The sequence below is a fragment of the Lepisma saccharinum genome, chromosome 27, assembly GCF_977018435.1.
Source record: "Lepisma saccharinum chromosome 27, izLepSacc3.1, whole genome shotgun sequence".
In the NCBI taxonomy this organism is placed as follows: Eukaryota; Metazoa; Arthropoda; class Insecta; order Zygentoma; family Lepismatidae; genus Lepisma; species Lepisma saccharinum.
The window spans coordinates 47,522,639-47,542,246 of NC_139255.1; the positions used below are offsets into that span (position 1 = coordinate 47,522,639).

At 37.2% G+C, this 19,608-nt stretch overlaps 1 long non-coding RNA gene across 1 annotated transcript; it reads right to left on the reverse strand.

Moving 5' to 3' along the window:
• Positions 1-2,067: 2,067 nt before the first annotated feature.
• LOC145980320 (uncharacterized) lies at positions 2,068-4,124 on the reverse strand. Its single transcript, XR_014440839.1, has 3 exons — positions 4,003-4,124; positions 2,729-2,890; positions 2,068-2,100 (listed from the first exon to the last, which is right to left on the reverse strand). It is a non-coding gene; the product is annotated as an uncharacterized LOC145980320 (long non-coding RNA).
• Between the last annotated feature and the right edge of the window lie 15,484 nt (positions 4,125-19,608).

The following is a 19,608-nucleotide window of genomic DNA, read 5'->3' on the forward strand; positions in this document are numbered from 1 at the left end:
AATATAAATCTCCTTTCTTTAAAGAAATATATTTTAAGGTAACAGCCATCCAAGCCATATGAAATGGCTGATGTGCATTTTACTGAAAAATTATCTGAAAATTCTGGCTCAAGCAGATATTTAGTTTTCTGTTGGTTGAGTCCCAATCTTCAAGAAAACTTTCCAGCAGGTAGTAAAAATAAATAAGTGAACCATTTAAAGTATTCAATAATTAAATGAAATAAGTGAGGAATTGGCACTGCTAACAATATTGAAATAAAGTTCTGGTGTACCGTTACAATGTTATATTTCAAAAAGAATGTCACAGAAAACCTATTTCACACAAACTTAATAACATTAAAGCACATCTGAAGATTCACACACACACACACAGATGCAGAGTTGACAGTGGATAGGAAAACTGAATTTTCTTCCATCCCTCCATCTTTGATTTTTGTTGCCATAGGAGGGTGATAGTGAAGCACCATGTTCTTTAAAAGACACCTCCATTTTTGTTTTAGGATGCCAATGGTCCAAATGGCATTAGACAGCTATGCACCTCAAGAGTGTTTTCACCAGCACCATCTATTGGTGTCATGACCCATGGTCCTCTGGATACCCACTGTTACCTGCAAAGATAAAGAAAGGCCTGTCCTGAGTTTCCACTGTAGATAATAAATATCCCAATAACAATTGAAAGTAACTTCACTTAAAAGATTTCAAAGGATCAGCAGGAATTCAAGTATTAACTTATGAGCACTTCTATAATCTATTGCTTTACTTCAAAACATCTAAAGTGCACATATCCGGTGATAGTCCCCCCAGTGTCTTATGAAACAAACTGTATGTTAAATTTGGCAATCCTCTAAAGTGCCACATTTATATAAATTTTGAGTACTTTCGTTTAAATCGCAATGTCAATGTTTGACTTCCAAAAATACGCAAGTGTTCCACAAAAGCTCTATTTCCATAGCAAATGGAATGTTGAACAAATGAACATGTAATAGTCCCATCTAGTTGCTGCACTTTTTTACACTCTGTGCAGTGCAGGTGTATCCAGTGTCAAGAGTAGTGCAAGGAAATCACGTTCAACCAACTAGACGGAAAGCAGTGTTCCAGTTAAGAAGATTCAACAAATGCCTGTCTGCTGCTTTGAATGGTCATTTGATTAGTTAGCACACACGACGTGACCATACACCAGTCCGAAAGGTAGTGCAGATGGTGCAGACACCAAATACACTACTTGACTCCAAATCAACAAACTAGACAACTCAGTGTTGCACCGTGCAACCAACTAGACGCTTCAGTGCAAAGAGAGTCAAAAAGTGCAGTCAACTAGACGGGGCTAATGTGTTATGACTCCTAGGTGTTTTATAAACTTGCATACAACATCCTCAATTTACATTCTACAAATTCTATTACATTTCAATAATCTTGTTATTCATATCCAAATTAAACATGTATCATATTTAATCACATGCTCATTGTGTGGCAAACATTATAGATTATGCTAACTGTGAATGTTATGTGAAGGCTTCCATGAAAAGTATTGTCTGGAATAAAAATAGTTATATGATTTTATGAAACATTCACGTAACATTTCTATTAATAAAAATGCTTCCACATAAAATTGTCCCTAGCATGGTCTTGTTGTATACTGGTAGGGTTTCTTCTTATTATTATTATTACTACTTGTATCTAAGAATAAAACGTTTTGATAACATTTGAAGAACTCAGAAATGTTTAAGTTTAAAATTTACGGATAATGCACATTTTGTAATAATAAAAAGGTGAGAGAAGAGAATACTAGACTTATTGTAGAATATAGATAATTATGAAACAACATTGCACATGTATTCATAATACAGTAATGGTAATAAACATAGTACTTCACATCTTTAATAATGCAGTTCATATATGAGATGAGTGCAATTTAAATACTTCATGGAAAAATTATTAACAATAATTATTCCAGACTTAGAACATCTACATACCTAACAGCCAAGTGTTCCTTGTACCTGCCTTATTCTTATACTGACAAAAGTATCTGATGTTGGAATTCCTCATGTGTCCACCCTGGATACTGAGAGTAGTCACAATATTTTCATTTTAATCGGCTATCTGCAAAAGAGGAAAAGTACTGTAACTTTTGCACAAATAATTGGGTTAACAAGTTGAGGTATTGATCATAATAAGATACTGCACAAAGTTAATGATTTTTTTTAAATATATATATATATATATATATATATATATATATATATATATATTCATGTTATTCTGAATGAGAAATACCATCCATCCGATGTTACACATTACTCAGTTGTTTACTTCTGATTTATTTGAAAATAGCAACTGTTTTGAAAACCCCACAAATTCACCTTTTACTGTGTTCCAATAAAAAATAATAAAATATTAAAAGAATATCACTCTGGAACTGTTATTGCCATGAGCACCTTTGATTTGGTTTGTCTTAACAATTATAATTGTATTGTTTTGTCCATGCAAATAGGAATACGAGATAAAAAGTGATACAAATTTGTTTGCTAATCCAGAACTATATGGATAGTATTGAAAATAAACTAGCATGTTCACTTGCACAATATACCTACCTACATGGCCAGTCAGCCACTCATTTCAGTATTTATGTTTTATTAAATTTTATTGTAGAAGCTGTCTAAAACCCACCACATGATGGATGTCAATAGGTGTTATTATAATGAAACAAAAATAACGTACACTATCTTACCTCCTTTTAACATCCAGCTGATCTGCTTGTATCATTGGGAACTTCATCCATTGTGAGGAGCAATAACCACGATAGCACTGCACACTTGCTCTATACACTGGCTGATGACCTATAACCATCTGGCTGGTACCTCCATGTTGTGAAAATGAGAGCTTCTAGCACCTATAAAATTATGTCAGAAAAAATAAATATAAATTCTCTTACAAGGAAACTTCTATCAAATAGTTCCCACTGACTAAAAGATTTTCATGCTTAAAATAAATTCATGCTACCCACTATCAACACATGACATAAGGTAGTTAAACTGAGTGCATTCTGTTGATGGTTTCATATAGAAAAAAATATTTTCCCCTTTTCAATTGATGGTTATGAATACAGTATTCCAAGTACCCCCTCCCATGCACACACACATATATACATTACTAATGACATTTTTGTCACAAAAAAAGGTTTTCTCTCACCAGTGTCTGGGCAACTGAATGGAGTACTTTCACTTTTACTGGTGCTTAGGCGTTTAGGTTAGATTTTGTGATTACAATAAAAAAAAAAGATAATTTTACATTCCCGTCGTGATAAAAAAATAGATTTGGGATAAATTCTAATGTCCGTAACTCTGTAAATATACGTTTCTATGCTCCCAAGCTTCTGATATAGTCTTAACAACAGTTAATCTTTCCATGGGGAATTTTTCCTGGAAATTCGAGGGAGTACGTAATTTAGTACACTCGACCTGCAATTAATACAACTTAAAACATAGTGTCAAAATTTCCTTTAAAATCTTTATCATCAGTTCACGTACTGTATAAATCATGTGTACCATTTTTTCCCCCTATATATAACATATGGTAGTGGTGCCTAATTGATGTATTTTATAGTACCGTAATTTCATTTATTGTTTGCAACAGGACAATATGTTGCAGAAAATTAATTGTTCTTATTTTGTGCGGCATCGTTATTTTACATTTTGATGTGACGTTGGTGGAATGTTGGCATACATTTCCCAGGTGTATCAAAATATATTTTGCAGTAGTATTTTATTTCGCGATTGCTAAGCTTAAGGAATGTTGCAAAAATATCAGCTCTAATTCTTACAAAGTACGTGGAACAATGTAATTAACAATAAGAAGGAAAATGGCACGAAGTATTTAATTCTTTAGGTACATTGTAGCAACAATTCACAATACATACGTATTTCACTCTCCCCCAGATTTGTTCCAATTGTCCTTATGTTCATACCCAATAATATTAATAACATACTAACATGACGTACTTACTCGAAATACGACTGAAACGAAGTGGGCTTGCAATTCTTCTTTCTTCAAAACCATCATCCGCAACAGCTGATAGTGTCCATCTTGAAAATCTGCAGCCGTGAACGAACTCGGTAGGTGCCTGGCTTGTGAGTAGGTTCCATTCGTTTTCTGTTAGCGCGTCCGTAACCGTATTCGTTAACGAAGAGTGGAGACTACACTAAATGGCATTCGTTAGCCTTTCTTGACAAAAACGTCACGAACTCGTTAGACCTTAACGTGTTGACAGTTCAAGACTTAGGCCCCAGGTAAGATGATGGTTGAGCATAATTCCCAGATTTTTAACTGTAGTGGAGACAGGCAAGTGTATATCATTGACCGCAAGCTTAGGGAGATTTAATTCGTCAATTTTGTTAAGAATCTTTGGGGAGCCTGCGAGCATACACTGGGTTTTGGTCGGGTTGACGTGCAAGCCGTGGTCTACCGACCACTTGTTGATTTTCTTCAGGTCGTTGTTTACACATTCGGTTGCATACAATATTTCTTGAGGAGGGAAGGAAAATTATAATTGAAAGTCGTCGGCATAGATGTGATGCCTACAGTGGTTAAGCACAGGCGGGAGGTCGTTTATATACAGTGTAAACAGGAGGGGGCCCAGTACGGTGCCTTGAGGGACGCCACAGGGGATGCTTTTCCAGGATGACCTTCGATATGGGTCGCCGACACATTGTTGACGTCCATGCAGGTAGGAACGGAACCAGTCAATCGTAGAGTTCCAGAAGCTGAATAGGGATGATAGTTTAGTGAGTATAATTTCGTGGTCAATGGTTTGGAAGGCTTTGGTAAAATCGAGAAGAACAAGAATTGTAAGTTGTCGATTGTCCATGTCGTTGGTTACGTTTATGAGAGCCGTGCATGTGCTGTGGTTGCTACGAAATCCAGATTGAAAGTGATCTATTAGGTTATTTCGTGCTAGGAAGTCACGGGTTTGACCACTAATAAGATGTTCCAATGCCTTAGACAGAGCTGCTAGGATGCTGATTTGTCTAAAATTGTTTATATTGGTTTCGTTGTTTGTTTTAGGTACCTGGGCGAGTTTCCAAAGCGACGGAAATGTGCCAGAAAGCAAGGAGAAATTAAATATGTCCGTGATAGGAATAAGGACGTGGTGGAGGATTTTTCTGATCATGAGAATGGAAACTTCATCTACTCCTACGGCAGACGATTTTATCTTAATTAAAGATTTTCTAACTTGTTCCGGTGAAATCCAGGAAAAGCAGGAGTATTTGTGGAGTGCGTTGCGATATTCCGAATAGTTTCACTTTTAATGCTATTTTCAATAATCGGCAGGTCACAAAAATGGTCATTCGGTACATCTGGTGCAAATTTTGGACTGTGGTCGTACTTTTTCTGTTTCCCGAAACCTAGATTTTTCATTTTTTTTTTTCCAGAGAACGTCCGGTTTATTTTGCTGGTTGAGCAATTCGTATGCAAATCGGCCCTTTGCTTTCCTTACCTCCTGATTGCAGCGGTTTCTCAGGGTTCTATAATTTTCAAAGCCGGATGTGCTAAAGTCATCGTTCTTCACGTCATTCCTGTATTTGGTGTAAGCTCTGTCCCGCATGACCATAAGACGACGTACGTCGTCAGTCAGCCAGGGGGTGGGGGGAGGGCATGAGACTCGTTTCTTTCTGACGGGAGCATGTTTATGGAACAGTTGAAGAATAAATGTATTTAACAGATGAACTTGCTCGTCCACTGTGCGTAGGGTGCTAATTTCGTGCCACGGAACGAGTGCAGCGTCTTCGTTCAGGAGGGTTTCGTCTACCTTCTTAATGTCCCTGTAAGTTACATGTTTGGGCTTAAATTTTGGAACGTGGACGTTATATTATACATAAATTAAATCCTGATAGGAAATCCCAGGTACCGGAATTTGGCCGCGGCTCGTTTTCATTCGAGACCAGGATGACGTCAAGCCAGGAGTCTGAAGTGGCCGTGTGGTGGGTTGGATTTAGGTGACAGATTGTGAGATTTAAGGCTGAGAACGTATCGCGGAATTGCATAGCCTCATCTTTGGTGGTACATAAGTCGACATTCATGTCTCCCAAAACAAAAATTGCATGCAAATATTTTGGCAGAAAGGTTGCGATATCGTTTTCAAAGTTTTCGAGGCGAGTGCTAGGTGGTCGATAGACTACGGCAAGGAGGAGTTTTTGTTGACAGACGGTGGTTTCCATAATTATATCGCCAGGCGATTCCGAAAGGATTTTGGCAGGAATGTCCTCGCGTAGATAAATTTCCACTCCCCCTCTCCTCTTCCCGATTCTGTCTCTCCTTTATAGACGAAAACCTGGAAGGTGAACCAGCTCACTCGAAAGGCTCTCCTTCAGCCACGCTTCCGACGCGAGCAGAGCATGCACGTGTTTGTTTATTTGGGCAATATTTTGGACTTCAAGGAGATGTGCGATAATGTGCATTGATGTGGATGACGTTGAGGCTGTCCGAGGGGAGGTTCAGCTGCGGCCCAGAAGGTGGGTCGCCCATGGCATGGCCGTAGGCAGGAAAAAATTTCGGGGGGAGGGGGGTTCATTCATAATTGTTCCCATGGGCGTCGCCAGAAATTTGAATAATAGAAATAATAACAATAATTGTACAATAATAATTAAAATTTCATAATAATAATACTAATAATAATTATTATTATTGTTATATCCTTGAGGGGGCTTACTCAATCCAGCAGATGAGTGAATATCCAGCACAAGTTTCTTTTTTTTTTACGTTTCATACAGTGTGTACTGAAATGCACAATTATTATACTTCATCATTAAACTTTAGATACCTTAAAGAGAAAGGCTTTAAAAGTTAGATGGAAATTTTAGTCATAAAGCTTTTGTTGTTTGACTTTAAAATTAAATTTTTGGAATTTTGAAAAGTGTGGAACCAGTTATTATTTTTAAAAACTTAGCCTGGTGCATGGATTGTAACCTCAATCGCGAACGTAATGCGCTAAGAAACTGGAGATCCTAGGTTTGAACTCCTATGAAGGGGGATTTTCGACTTTATCGGACAGGGAATTTAAAAGCTTGAAAGGGAATTTTGGGACAATCATAGGGGAATCTTCAGTCTATATTCCTTGTGACGCGGGAGCAACACTGGAAAGATGACGACAGAAGTGAAAATGGAGGGGTCGCGGGTGGGCTACGATTCCGAGAATAAATCCTGTTTCACTCAAGTTTCAGAATTCCAAATGTATGAAAATTCTAGCTCGATCGTTTCAACATTGTCTCCATGTATTTTTGTGATGCTTCGAAAAAAAATTGAAAATTTGTGACAGGTTTTGGTTTCTGAACTTCCATTAATCCAACATGTCAGAAGTTTCGAGGGGGTTTTGAACCCTAGAAACCCCCCCCTCTAAATACGGCCATGGCCCATGGCCATTTGTGACACCGGGCTTGGGGAGCGAAGGTCGTTGTCTCTTGCTGGGGAAGTGCAGATATTTCGCAATTAACTGAAAAATGCCGACGTCGGTGTTGCCGAGAGGTTGCCGGTGGGCAAACAGTTTGAGGGGTTTTAAAGCCAGCGGTGGTCACAAGGAGCGGCGGCTATAATCTGTCCCAGCTAACTGTGGAGCAGGGAAACGAAAACAAGTCTCTGCGCAAGTAGTGACGCGAGACGGCTCCACCAATGAACACGTAAGAGGAACGGAATTGCGTGGAGGGGGAAAAGCGACTGCAGTTACCAGCCTTCCTATCAGTGTCTACTGCGTCGCTCTGTCCAATAGATTTCCCTCGCTTCTTTGACACTCTGCGCGGCCTTGCTCCACAGTTAGCTGGGACAGAGTATAGCTCGCCGGGAAATAAGAACGTGTCTGCCGGCAAACTGGATTCAACATCCGCGTGGTTGGAACCGCTAGCTATGCAATGAAATACGCTCGTACGATTGACAGTTACAATTAAAATGAACACGTACCTTGTTACAAGAGCTGCTGGAAATGATGTCCTCCTGCATCCACACATCTTCGGCGTATTTATAGAAAACTTTCACTAACACGTATCAGTAGTTTCTCTTCCGAAATTGCTTCAGTTTCTCTCCTGATATTTTCTTTCACATATATTAATGGTGAATGTACAAATACAGGGTGTCCCACGAACGGCGCAACTGGGAATTAAGAGTGACGTTACTTTGTAACCGAAACCTGTACATACATAAGTCATACACCAAATGTTAGCCCTGTCCAAGTAGATATTTTTAAACATAGAAACAACAAACGGGGTGCAGTGTTGTTCATGCAGTGTTGCCAAATGTAAGTGAAAGTGTAAATTTATTTTTCCACAAAGCATGGAAAATTGCATGTCAAACATTCGTACGGAAATTTGGACGTCAATTTCCACCTTGGGTAGGTGGACTATTTCGCCATCTATAGTTCAGAGAAGAAGACCGATCGTTTTCGCGTATAGTCAATCCTGAAATGCCTCGTAAAGGCGTACCGGTCCAAATGGGTGTTCTAAAAAAATTATGAGGTACAGTGGCAACACTGTTGATGTTTGAAGGCAACAAAAGGTGTGTTTAGTGATGGTCTATGACATGGAAATACTGGAAACAGGAAAAAAAGAAAATGTTAGTTAGCGCTGAGCTGATACCGATGTCAGTGTATCGTTATCGGTAAGTATCGGTTGAAAGTTTCCCACCAATACCTTCCCATACCATTGTTTTTGAGTGACTAGAACCAGGCCAACAGCAACATTTGTCCTTTTCAAAACTTCGTTCACCCTTCCTTGTGGCAGATTGGAAGAAGTTCCGGACATTTAATCTTTCGGAGAATTACTGAACAAACCTCCACTCTCCTGGGAAGCAGATGATTGACAAGATCAAAGGCATGGGCAAAGGGAAAACTGCACTCTATATGCTATGCGTCTCAGCATAGCATATAGAGGCGTTATTTTAATAACTGTATTTGCATTATATTTTTACAACGCTCTTCTCCCTTTCCATGTAAACACTGTATGAATAGTGTTTACATGGAACTGAAGAAGAGACACAATCAACCGTTTATTCTTTGTCTTGTAACTGAAACACGTTAAAAAGTCTTGCACCATTTCAAAAACCTCTTTTCTCTAGGTCGACAGAGAAGTTCACATACAAGAATTCCAAATGTCATACGACATTTTAAAGTGTCATAATGCTGCCTGAGAATAATTTGAGAGTTATTTCATGTCATGAGAAAAGTTGATTTACTGGCGGTAACCGTTGTTACATGGAAACACCACTCGCTGCTAAATTTGAAAGGCGACATTAAGTCTCAATCAATTCCAATTCTGTCGTGTATTAATTGCCGCGTGGGATTGAGTGTGATGTTTACTGTGTCTCAAAATGAATTACCATTTGTCTTAGGTGTATTTATAACAGTACCATAATGTGTACCATTAAAAAATAAAAATAAAATAATGCAATCAGGTAAAATCTACGATTTGAGTTCGTATTTGTTGTTTATATTTGCCCAAAATTAAATTTACATTATTCTGGCTTTGTTTGAATTGAAGTACATATCTAAACTTCCAGTATTCAAAAATATTTTAAAAAAACTCATCGAAGTAATTTGGTCTATGATGGATCAGGAATGTACTTACGGTAGATTTCCAATTAATGCAAAAACGCACTTAAGTTTGATTTCACTAGGTTTTACTTGATTATTCATAGGTATATGTACGTACATGTACTTCATACGGATTACCAACACATACAAACAAATAGGAATGTGTTATGGTGGAATTTCGACTAAAAAATTAAGATTTGATACAACAAGCGTCTTAAATAGTAATCCTAAAGTAATAAAGTTGTTAAAGATTGCCAACTCTCATAGAGCGTAAAATCTAAGATGTGCGTAAAAAACCTTTTTCCCACAAAAATTATAAAACTTTTATTTACCTTTAATAATTAAAAAGAAATACAAAACACGTAATGGAGTATTGTAATATCTGTTTTATTGTACTAACTTTATTTTACAATCATATTCATGTATTAAAACTGTACAATTTTATACTTATTACTTAAAAAATATTAAGAAGTTGATATGCTGTGCATATAGTTGTAACAGTGTGAGTTTGGATACACTGATCATCTAAAAGATAGCAGACTCAGAGGATGGAGTCGTTAATTTCAACGGACACCTAAATTGGGTCTATTTTGCTTCCAAAAGCAAGATGAATCCATGAAACGTAATTGTCTTGTGAAAATAGGATTCGTACTTGTGTTTTGATCTTAAAAAAGGCCATGGAAAAGGCGTTAAAGTGAAAAGGACTTAATAATAGTGTTGTGTCGGAAAAACGAAGATCGTCGGCCATTTTATTTTCGTAAGGAACATGCAGATAAGTATCCTTGAATTGACAAATATACAAGATACAAGTCAATAAGGTGTAGAACAATTGTTTATTTGATATTTGACGCATCCACTGAACTTTGATATAGAATGTGGTAATTTTGTTCTTCGATAAACTCATATAATTGATACTGGTTATCTCAATCAAATCTACGTAAAGTGAATGATTTTACATGCGATCACAAAGTGATATGGTATCTCGTTTATGTGGAAAGGAACATGAAAAGATGTAAAAGGGTGAAATCTAAAATATAAAAATTTAATTTATGATATCAATATAATGAAAAGTATGTGATACACAAGCTTGAATGTAATTCTAATTTTTTTTAATACATTGTTCATTTGTTTTTGATTTCTAGTAGAGTACAACACACATGTCTTTGCCGTTGCGTAGATACCAATTTTCGTTTCGTCTCCCTCTCTCTTAGCATCACGTGTTCTACCCTGGTCGCCAACCTTCGCTATTGTTGCCATATTGTCATTCCATTCCTGGACACACTCGCGCAAACATCATTGAAAACAATTGAATAGCGCTCCAGCTCGCGGTTCACACCGTTCGGCAGGAACGGTAATGCAGCAATATAGCACGGCGTAGTGGTTGCTTCTTTTATGCAGTGCATGTTCAATGGCTAGCTAGTAACTAGTGTTGCCAACTGTAATAATGAAGCCCTATTTCTGTCACGGAAGGGGAAAGGCAGGTAAAGTGACGGTGAGTTTTGTTGGATTGGAAGCACCATATTTTTATTTTATACTTAGTATTTGACCGGTTTGACGTTGTGTGCGAGTGCTTCTGAACTGTAGACAATTTACCGAACCCATAGCTGTGTTCAATGTTATCTACTGATTATAATCAGGGCTAGGATTTATAGGTAAATACATACTTTTAGTTTGACGAAATATCGCTGAAATTTTGTGATATCTTTGCGAATAGTAATGTTTGTAGTGATTTAAGGTACATTTTATTGTCAATATTTTTCCATATTTCTAACTTTAATAAATACTTTCTTTTACATATTTAAGGAAAATATACTTAATTTTACATATTTCAACAGGTTTAATTCACAAATTGTTCATATTTCATAATTGTGAAATTGTTCAAAATAAATAAATTATGTGGCTCCAACAGCATTTCAACTCTTGGCTCCGGCATGTGTTCTTGTAGAAATTGCATAGAGGAGGCTGTCACTTTTGCTGCTTAATGCGATGCATATTGTTTTCTGTGTTAAAATTGCCATGCTTTGATGGGTGACCAAGTTCATAGCAGGGCCGGCGGAAGGGGAGGGCGAACCGTGCCACCGCACAGAGCGGCAAAATTTGAAGAGAAGAAAAAAATAAGCCTATTGAAAACTGTGGTTGAGCGAGATATTCTTTTGCGCTTAATAGTATTGAAATAACATAAGCAGTCTCATTATTTATTTTATATTTCGATGTATTACTTAGGAATATATTGATTTTCAATTTCCCGTTGCTGCGTAACGGGGGTGGGGGTTCGAAATGGAGCGGCATCTGCCGCCACCACCCAGGGAGGCAAAATGACTAGCACCGGCCCTGGTTCATAGCAAAAGAAAAATCCGCGCAGCTTATCGTCTAGTGGCAGTATATATATATAAAAAAAGGTAAAGTGCTCCCCTGTGCATAGCACCACGCCATGAAGGCGTATAGGGGGTGTGAGGGTAACGCCCCACACTTTCTTGATCCGGTCGTGAGTATATGTACTTGTTATTGTTGTGGAAGCCGGCATCGTTTGTAAATGTACAACAAAGGCAACCGACTGTCGCCGATTACAGAGAGGAAATAATAATACTGCTTGAGGAGGAGTGTTGTGGTCCAATTGTCGCGGTTTAACACGTTGGCATGCTATTATCTGCCGTTGCAGTTCCGTACCAGTGTATACGGGTTTTGGGAGTGAACAGTTAGAACGCCACCAGTGCATTAATGCAATAAAAAATAATATTTATTTTTATTTTGTTTGAAATCACTCAAATAAGGAATCGTATGAAGAAGTCTTCTTTGCAGCATTTTTGGTAATTTTACGTATGTGTTAGTTCATATTTTGCAAATTTTTAGTCCATATGTATGTAGCTACATACAACGCCACTTATTAGTACATATTAATCCTAGTCCTGGTATAATGCATGACGTTTAAAACTCAACGTTAGATAGACCTCAATTCTCTAATTTTCTTGTTGTACGTAACAGCTGTGCATGGGCGCACTGCAGCGATTTTTCTATCTGCTCCATTAGCAACACTGCTTCTTGAGTTGTGTCGCGCATTGCACGGCAGAAATATCTGTGCTGGACTCTATTTTCATTTATGACACTTAAAGTGAATATAAATATCGAGTTATGTAACTAGGTAAAGCCAAATATTTGACTTGAAATTCTGATATGATATAATTTTAATTTCATTAAAATTCTTAATTTCTAATTTGTATCTTTCATAACTTACGATATGTCACGACAGTACAGGCATTCGTGCTGCAATTTTATCTTATGCAAGATGTAGTTCAATAACAATTTTCAAGTCCCATTCTTATAGCTTAGTAGTGGGGTTTGTGGTATTATAAACTCAAGAAAGGAAGAGCCCCCTCAAGCAGATTTGCTTACACTTAAAACAAGCTCAACATGAGCATATGAGCTTTTTGCTCAAGTGTGGAACCCCCTCTAATCCAAGATTTTTGTAAAAATGCCCTCATGGATTCCATGAGAAAGGAAGAGCCCCCTCGGATTGATGTGCCTATACTTACAAAAGGCACTTCTGTGAGATTGTTGTCCATAAACTTGTCAAAAATTGATATTTTTTTTGCCCACACTTAAAACTAGGCCAAGACACACCCACACACATATACATACACACCCACATACACACCCATATACACACCCACATACACACCCACACCCACACATATTTACTTCCGGTCTAAGTTCAATTGGGCACCAGGCTCAACTTGTATATCTAGTATTAAAATAATATAATTCTTCTAGAATTGCTCAGTGACCCTCTCATTTCTTACATCATAAACATATGATTTTTCACCAATGAGAATAACACTACATATAGTATCATCAGGTAAAGCCTCATGGAATTCACAGATAATTTTAATATTTGTTCTGTCATTCACCACAACTTGTTTCCTTTTTGAAGCATTGATTACAAACATGGGTCTCTGTGCTTTGAATTCATCTGGTGTGTAATACATGTCAGTATTGCCAGTAGTGACCCTTTTGAATGATGTAAATGCCTCATATAATTTGAGGAAATCATTCTTGGACATGTCTAAATTATAATTTATATAATATAATTATAATTTATTTCTCTAGGAAATACCTCATTTCTGCCATTTTTAAGATATATGTTCTTGATGTTGCAGTTATCAAATTTACTTGAATTTTTTTCCTGATTGTTGTGTCTTCCAGTCTGAAACAATACTACCACAAAATCAGGCATGTCATATTGAATACTGGAGAATGAATTTGTGGCATCAAATTCATAATAAGAACCAGATGCGGGCTTCTGTACACATTGATATGTATAAAATTGCAGAGGAATCTGTGGATTTTTTATTATATCTGCTTTGTATTTAAGAGCATAACTGGCCTCATACTCAACAACAGGGATTCTTAACTCCATAGTCTGAATAATGCATTTGCCTGCATCTGGTAGGGTATTAGGCAGAGCTTCTCCTGTGGGGTTTATTGCACTGTACCTCATCAAGGCATTATTATCATTGGCAGCTCTTCTAAATGTGATTCTTAACCCACCCTTCCACATAATATCTTTGTAATCTGAGAAGAATCCTGGCAAGAGGCGCATGGGGAACAGCACTGTGTGGTTCTTAGATAATATCTTATCACCAGCCTCAAATCCACCTATTTTGTAGTATGAAGCCTCGGTTTTGGATAATTTTAATGTGGCCAAAGCTGTGGAGGTAATGCCGGGATAATCCACTCTGTTTATAACAACGCCATGCTTTCTGATCTCAATTTCAGAGAATAGATGAGGCACAAAATTATCTACCAATCTTATATTTGAATTTGCCGGATAATCTGTTCCATCGAGCTTTACAACATCAAATTTGATGTATAGATCTGCTCTGTGGGGGTGTATAAATCCATCCCCTACATCAAGATCAACCTCAATCTCTGTGTTGGGTTGATTTAAATTTGCAAATGTTCTCCTGTTTGGGGGGGAATGATTGTAGCTCATAACTCTCAATATTTTCCATTTTTTTCTTGTATGTATTTTTATTTAAATGTTAATCTCTATGATTGCAGTTGTTGTGGCTCCAGCAAAATCAACTAATTCTTCTTTTTCATTAGTAACCATCAATTCAATATTATCTATTCTATTATGACACACAGGAAAATATAATGTTGGGGATGGATTGTAGATAATTGGCTCCATGAATTCAGAATTAGGTTTGAATGTTGCAATGATGCCTGTTTGTTTGTGAGTGCCTATGCCATTTGATTTGGTGATCATACCCTCTGCTACATTACAGTGAATATTCAGAGTCTCTATTGCCAAGAATTTAGGTATATTCATAGCAGTGTGTTTGATGCCTGGTTCAAGTTTTGTGTTGTTCTCAAAGCCTAACAGCTCTCCTATAGTACCCAGATCCACTGTTTCTGTAGCAGATACAATCTCTACTCTGTGAGTGACAGAATTTTGACTTAACACTATACCTCTGGGTAATTGAGCATTTAAAGTGGATAGATTATACTGCCCTGGAGTGATGACAATTTTTTCATCCCCTACTGCAATTGTGTTGTTGTGGTGTGTAATATTGGGGATTAGGTACATGCCATAAAATGCTCTGAGAGCTATTGTTTTGGGATACACTATATCATCATGCAATTTGAGTTTCAATATTGAATTTTGGCTGGTGAGATGAAATACCCCCATGATGTTTCAGATACCACAAGGCTTTTTGAAAATCTTCAATTGATGGTTTATTTATTTGAGACATGTATCTAAGAACAGATAAACACAAATGTCCGCAATTAACATCTCTGAAGTTTTGAACACGGGCATTATTGTAATAAAGATTAGATGAATTTAGATATTTTATTAAATTTTCAGGTGGAACACCTCCAAATGAATCAAACACAAATGCCTTATTTTTTAAATATTTAAGATAACAAATCCAGTGAGTGCCCTGATTTTTGTACTCATCCAAATTAACAATGCCACACTCTTTGTTGAGTGGTTGTTCTGGTAAAGAATCAGACATGTACACACCTCTAAAATGTTTGATGCCCATTGGCTTGATTAAAGCTTCAATATCTTGGTTTGTAAGCGGCTCTTGGTTTTTTTAAACTTATTCATGGCTCTCTTAACACCTTTGCCTTGTTTCTCAATGGCCAGGTTATGGCGCTTCAATTCATCTAATTCTGCCCTATTTTTCTTGGCATCTATTACTGTTTTTGCTATGGCAGCTGATCCCCCGGCCAAGCTCCCAACAGCCCCGAGAGCAGCTAAGATGGCAGGGATGGTAAATATAAATCCCCCCACATGTGATTTTTTTCTTGATTGCTGTAATTTTTTTAATTGGGGGGTACTAAGCAACAATTTCATACCATGGCCCTTTGCAATACAAGAATTTTTTTTCTTGCGCTGCTTTTTGGTCAAAAGACTGTCAATAGTTTTAAGAGATTTGAGACCTGCATAAGGTATTTGATACATAACACCCTTGGCCTTCATTGTAGGTTTATTATATACATATTCACAACCCCCACCCCAGTTTTTGTTTGGTGCTCATAGCTATGGTGGTTCCCAATGCTGCTATTTTTTCACTCAAAGAAGCATCTTTGCTTACAAATCTGCCAAATGCAGCCTCTTCTAATTTCTTGTCTGCAACATGTCTCTTGTCAAGATCAGAATGTGTGTTGTATGCAATATCATGGTCTCTACAAGCAGCATCTAAAGGATTAACACCAGGATCCCCTCTGTTTAATCTATGATCCAGTTTTGTGCCTGGACCACAATACTGATAGCCTGGAATATGTAGTTCAAATGGCAGCTTGTTTATAATGTCATTAACAAGGCCCCGACCCTCAGAAATATTCCAAAATTTAGGTGGTAGAGTATTAATAATTTTTATGAGATATCCAATGCCCTTAGTGTCATTCACTATAAAATTAGACAATTTGGTGCTTATCATGTCCATAATTCCAACCTTTTCATTGTAAAAATTGTGGTTCCCAGCATTTTCCTCCCCAGCTATCACCAATAACCTATCTACAAGTTTCCTGACATCATCAACCCACACAAATTCTTTGGGCAGGGTGTTGTATTGTTTGATTCCACTACCAGTCTTGATTTGTGACCATATGGGCTTGATTAAATTATTGTATTTTGCCCCACTGCTCGACTTGACTCTTTTTTGTGTGGGATCATTGTTCTGGTATAGAGCATCTGATTTTATTAATATTTCTTTGTAATCCTCATAATCTTGATCTGTATAGCTGCCAGGCCTTTTCCTGGTCATCAATTCCCATAATCCAGATGTTCCGGCATATTTAACAAAAGCACCTTTTTTCTCCAAGTCGAGATTCTGAATATACAATTATATCATCTCCCATAAATGTTACTCTGAAATTGCCAATTCTATGTATGATGCTGCCATCAAGCTCTGTGTCAGCATATAAGCCAAACACCTCATCTTTATTGTCTTTAGGTGTGGTTAAATATTTTTGAGCAAGAAGCCCCAATTCAATAGGATCCTGAGTAGCTTCAATTCTTCTAGGAGCAATAGGACTAGGTGTATGAATACTGGAAAGTGGGGTGAATGGATAATCTAATATGTTCCTTGCAGCTACAGGTACAAGCTCTGTGAGCAAATTTTGATTTTGCTCTGTAACAGTTTTGATATTCTTACCTAAATTATTAATAGCATCAATTACAGGCTGTTCTGTTTGTTTGTGTTTTTCATAAATTCCTCGGTTCTCTGATTTCCATCCCTTAAATCTTTTTACAAGATAATCTCTTAACTTAAGATCATCAATGATTGGCCTTTTCATGGTTATTTATTTATGTTTCAATGTCTAGAAAATTGTTGATTTTATTTCTGTACTTGCCACTATTGCGTGTTCTTGTCATATCAATTGTGACAAACCCATAACTGTCCTGGCTCCAGCACTTGCTGCAAATCTTGGAAAAATCATTGTAGCTCAGGTCCCACCTACATATTCATCATGTATGTGTTTGAGGTTGGTATGGTCTTGATGAAACACACATATAAAATTGCTATTGTCCCGGATCAGCTGCTTGGGTATTTTTGAAAAAGTCTGTGCCAGGTAGAAGCAATCAATGTTTTTGTGCCGGCCCTGTGTAAAAAAATTTCTAACCTTGTTTTGATTATCCAGTATAATGTCATCAAACACAACAACAGAATTATCGAGACAGTCATGAAGTGGCTTAACATCTGGTTCAAAAGTGGCAATATCCAATCCATCATAAAGCTTCATCAGCTGCTGATATTTTAATTGTTCCAAGCTCTTAGAAAAAACATACAAGTGCCTGTTTTTCCAGTCTAACCAGTTGGGACCCAATAAAAAATTATCAACCATTAGTGTAGTTTTACCACAAGCAGATGGCCCAACAATAAGACACCTAATATTTTCAGGTAGCAATTTGCCATTTCTCTTATTCTGTTGTTCAGGTTCTGGCAGCCTCTTTATAACATCCCAGGTGCTCATATTATTATTTTGTTTGCATCGATCCAGCTGTGTTCTGGAAGTCCCAGCCATTTAACAAGTAACTTGTTGCCTTTTCTGCGGATGATTTTTTCTATGAGATATGTGTCAGGCTGTTTAGTTTTGCTGAGCTCTTGTTCATAGAACCTGCCTTTGAGAATTTCTCCTCGGTGATCCTTTATTATATAAGTGTTAAGGGTCCCGGGTTTAACTTGAACCACTGTAAATAATTCTGTGCTCCAGTTTCTTGAAAAGCCTCTCTTGAATAAGTGCTTATATTTACTGATTCTTACTTGATCATCCACTCTGTATTTGGCCTTTCTTGTTGTTGGCTGATATCTAGGATAATAAACAGTGCTGATCAATTTTTGCTCATCAGATGAAGTTACTTCAGAGGGTTTCATGTTGATTGTGGAATGGACCGAGTTGTTATATTTTTGTAGAAGTTCTGGAAGAATATTAATCCATTTATAATTACCCTGCAGTGTAAATTGTTTATACATAAGATTTTTTAAGGTTCTGTTGAATCTCTCTACAATTGAGGCCTTGAGGTCACTGTAACTCGAATAATGTTGTATTGCCTGGCTTTTAATAAATTGTTGAAACACTGAATTATAAAATTCTTTGCCATTATCTGTTTGCAAATAGCACGGGGATCTTCCACTCTGATTGATGATTGTTCTGAAAGCTTCTGTAACACATGTTCCAGTCTTGGATTTGAGTGGCACAGCCCAGGCAAATTTTGAAAATGTATCTATGATAGTGAGTAGATACTTGTAGCCCTTGTTGATTTTGTCTAAGTTTTTCAACTGTCCACTTGCCATTTCAATCAAGTCGCTTTGCCATAAATCATCTATGCCCTTTGTGACTACTGGGAGTCTCTTAAAATTATGTCGGGCTTGTCTGTGTAATTCATCAACAATAATTTTTCTAGACATAATATGTAAACAAGAATATTGCAACTATGGGGTGTTCAGCAGCTGATACTGCAGGATTTTCTAAATATAATTTATCCCCTATTTGTATTTTAAATTCCAAAGAGCCATCATCTTCAGTATAGGCTGTTTCTAATGTATTGGGGTCTGTAAAATCCTCCAATTCTACACTGGTGATTTTCACTTTGTTATCAGCATTTGTTATTGATAAGGTGGGGTAGTGGTGTGCCTGTGGCTGTAGCCAATATTTGATCTTGATTGGTCTCAATGTGCCCCCAACAAAAAACTGGTAATAAAATTGTGCAGGGGACATATATATTTTGCCACCTGGTGTAAATGGTGAATCATATTCTTTGTTGGGGATGCTGTACAATTCAAGAATTACTGAATGTTTAGGATTTTCAATTATGCCTGTTATTTCTTTTTCTGCTGTGAGCAATCTGCTTGTTACAGATTCAAGATGCTCATTGATAGTCCTAACAACATCATCATGGCCTGGCTTTATTTTTATGTCCACAGCAAGTCTCTTGTATTGTTGCACAATTTCTTGTAGCTGGGTGGCAAAAACAGACAGAGCATTTGCTTGATTGGATTCCATGGTCCCTAGCTGTTGCTTGATAT